Here is a 4202-nt window from a genome sequence, read left to right as displayed (position 1 = left end):
ACATGTGAACAGAGCTCAATAAAACATGTGAACAGAGCTCAATAAAAAATATGAACAGAGCTCAATAAAACATGTGAACAGAGCTCAATAAAACATGTGAACAGAGAGCTCAATAAAACATGTGAACAGAGCTCAATAAAACATGTGAACAGAGCTCAATAAAACATGTGAACAGAGCTCAATAAAAACATGTGAACAGAGCTCAATAAAACATGTGAACAGAGAGCTCAATAAAAACATGTGAACAGAGCTCAATAAAACATGTGAACAGAGAGCTCAATAAAACATGTGAACAGAGAGCTCAATAAAAACATGTGAACAGAGCTCAATAAGACATGTGAACAGAGAGCTCAATAAAAACATGTGAACAGAGCTCAATAAAACATGTGAACAGAGCTCAATAAAACATGTGAACAGAGAGCTCAATAAAAACATGTGAACAGAGCTCAATAAAACATGTGAACAGAGAGCTCAATAAAACATGTGAACAGAGAGCTCAAAAAAACATGTGAACAGAGAGCTCAATAAAACATGTGAACAGAGCTCAATAAGACATGTGAACAGAGCTCAATAAAACATGTGAACAGAGCTCAATAAAAACATGTGAACAGAGCTCAATAAAACATGTGAACAGAGAGCTCAATAAAACATGTGAACAGAGCTCAATAAAACATGTGAACAGAGCTCAATTAAACATGTGAACAGAGAGCTCAATAAAACATGTGAACAGAGCTCAATAAAACATGTGAACAGAGCTCAATCAAACATGTGAACAGAGCTCAATAAAACATGTGAACAGAGCTCAATAAAAACATGTGAACAGAGCTCAATAAAAAATGTGAACAGAGCTCAATAAAACATGTGAACAGAGAGCTCAATAAAACATGTGAACAGAGCTCAATAAAACATGTGAACAGAGCTCAATTAAACATGTGAACAGAGAGCTCAATAAAACATGTGAACAGAGCTCAATTAAACATGTGAACAGAGCTCAATTAAACATGTGAACAGAGAGCTCAATAAAACATGTGAACAGAGCTCAATAAAACATGTGAACAGAGCTCAATAAAACATGTGAACAGAGAGCTCAAAAAACATGTGAACAGAGAGCTCAATAAAACGTGAACAGAGAGCTCAATAAAACATGTGAACAGAGCTCAATAAAACATGTGAACAGAGAGCTCAATAAAACATGTGAACAGAGCTCAATAAAACATGTGAACAGAGAGCTCAATAAAACATGTGAACAGAGCTCAATAAAACGTGAACAGAGAGCTCAATAAAACATGTGAACAGAGCTCAATAAAACATGTGAACAGAGAGCTCAATAAAACATGTGAACAGAGCTCAATTAAACATGTGAACAGAGAGCTCAATAAAACATGTGAACAGAGCTCAATAAAACATGTAAACAGAGAGCTCAATAAAACATGTGAACAGAGAGCTCAATAAAACATGTGAACAGAGCTCAATAAAAAATATGAACAGAGCTCAATAAAACATGTGAACAGAGAGCTCAATAAAACATGTGAACAGAGAGCTCAATAAAACATGTGAACAGAGCTCAATAAAAAATATGAACAGAGCTCAATAAAACATGTGAACAGAGAGCTCAATAAAACATGTGAACAGAGAGCTCAATAAAACATGTGAACAGAGCTCAATAAAACATGTGAACAGAGCTCAAAAAAACATGTGAACAGAGAGCTCAATTAAACATGTGAACAGAGAGCTCAATAAAACATGTGAACAGAGCTCAATAAAAAATATGAACAGAGCTCAATAAAACATGTGAACAGAGCTCAATAAAACATGTGAACAGAGAGCTCAAAAAAACATGTGAACAGAGAGCTCAATAAAACATGTGAACAGAGCTCAATAAGACATGTGAACAGAGCTCAATAAAACATGTGAACAGAGAGCTCAATAAAACATGTGAACAGAGCTCAATAAAACATGTGTAGTGTCACAGATGGAGTGCAGGTACCAGAGCACGATCTGTGGATGGACACTAATAATGTGCTTTATTGAAACAACAGGTTGTTTACAGTAAAATCACCATACAGAATAAAGAGAGGATATGAGTGCAGCGTGAACAACAATAACATTAGATACACTGATCAATACTAAATACATGGCCCACCCCACAGTCATGTGCACTTATATTTAGCCTGCAGTAAAGGCTACTGCGACACTGGACAGGCTGCACTGTCTGTGTACAGTGTAGTACAGTTAAAGGTGAGTGTAAAGGGTAAGGTGTGTGTGTGTGTGTGTGTGTGTGTGTGTGTTAGGGTTAGTGCCCTTTGCAGTGAATGCTGTGCTGGTCTCACATTTCCCCTTTAGATGAACTTTAACCTTCTCTATGGGAGTTAGGGGCCGTCAGACTAGTTCACAGCACAGACACAAACACAGAATGATTCAATAATATGTGACACAACACAACATAACTTTTCTGTTGTGTTATGTTCATTGGTTTTTACAACCCAATCCTATGAGAGCTTTTAATGTGACTGCAGCACTCCACGGTGAACAACCTTTAGCTTGATGGGGTCCACTTTATTTATTGTATTTAGAAGATGAGTGGTATCAAAATATAATTATAAATATTAATATATTCACAGCTCCTGAATTCTGAAGTTTGATGAATGAAAAAGTAACCTGATGAATGTTCCAGGGACTGATTTGTAGAAAATCCTAAACATCATGAAGACTCTGCCTGTCTGTCTGTTGAACACAGTCCTGCTAACACTGCTACAGCTACAATACCTCTAATGTTGTAAATACTACTAAACTACTGCTAACGCTGCTGCTAACCATCGAAACACTGCCGAAACTTTCACTATATCTTCCAACTTTACTGTGACTAATCCAAAGATTATTGATACCTAATAACGTAACCAATACTGTGACTAATTCTGGTAATACTGCTTTTACTATATGATTGATGCCAACACTAGCTGCTTCTGATATTAATGCTTCTAATGCTTCAAATACCGGAATGTTGCTGATTAATTTACAGCTAATGCTAATATGTATACTGTCAACAACGGTAGTGCTTCTGGTAATACTGCCACTTCTACTGATGCTACCCTTGTACTGCTAATACTGCCACATCTGTTGCTAATATGCTAACACCGCTAACACCGCTAACACTGTCACTGTGTAACAGGGTTTATATTATATTCATGGCTCAAGGGCGCCCTCTCTCAGTTGTACCTGATATACTCGATTGGCAACATCTGAGAGACATGCTAGAGGTCGCTGTCTTATAGCAATATAAGCATACACATACAGGGTTGAAGTGCACTGTGACTTATGACAATGTTGTTGTGATAAGCCCTGAGTGGTTAACTGTATTGTTTCGGTGCAAACATGTAAGTTAGCTAATTAGCCTATGTGCTAAAATAACCAGCTGTTCCTTTTGTAGTGTGCTGCGTGAGCTGTTGATAACAAGCCAACTGTGCGAAGAGAATGCAGAATGAACTCAGAGATAACACAGAGCGAACGTAGAATTAACGCAGAGTGAACACAGAGCGAACGTAGAATTAACGCAGAGTGAACACAGAGCGAACGTAGAATTAACGCAGAGTGAACACAGAGCGAACGTAGAATTAACGCAGAGTGAACGCAGAGCGAACACAGGGCGAACACAGAACGAACACAGAACGAACGCAGGGCGAACGCAGAGCGAACGCAGAATTAACACAGAGCGAACGCAGAGCGAACGCAGAACGAACGCAGAACGAACACAGGGCGAACGCAGAGCGAACGCAGGGCGAACGCAGAGCGAACGCAGGGCGAACGCAGAACGAACGCAGAACGAACGCAGGGCGAACGCAGAATTAACACAGAGCGAACGCAGAGCGAACGCAGAGCGAACGCAGAGCGAACGCAGGGCGAACGCAGAACGAACACAGAACGAACGCAGGGCGAACGCAGAGCGAACGCAGAATTAACACAGAGCGAACGCAGAACGAACGCAGAGCGAACGCAGGGCGAACGCAGAACGAACGCAGAACGAACGCAGGGCGAACGCAGAGCGAACGCAGGGCGAACGCAGGGCGAACGCAGAGCGAACGCAGAATTAACGCAGAGCGAACGCAGAGCGAACGCAGAATTAAGGCAGAACGAACGCAGAGCCAATGCAGAGCGAACGCAGAATTAAGGCAGAACGAACGCAGAGCGAACGTAGAATTAAGGCA

This window comes from Semicossyphus pulcher, unplaced genomic scaffold (genome assembly GCF_022749685.1).
Source record: "Semicossyphus pulcher isolate SPU_LCO1_2020_fin unplaced genomic scaffold, fSemPul1.0.p SCAF_21, whole genome shotgun sequence".
Lineage (NCBI taxonomy): Eukaryota > Metazoa > Chordata > Actinopteri > Labriformes > Labridae > Semicossyphus > Semicossyphus pulcher.
The sequence above is the reverse complement of the archived record's forward strand: the minus strand, read 5'-3'. Positions refer to the sequence as shown.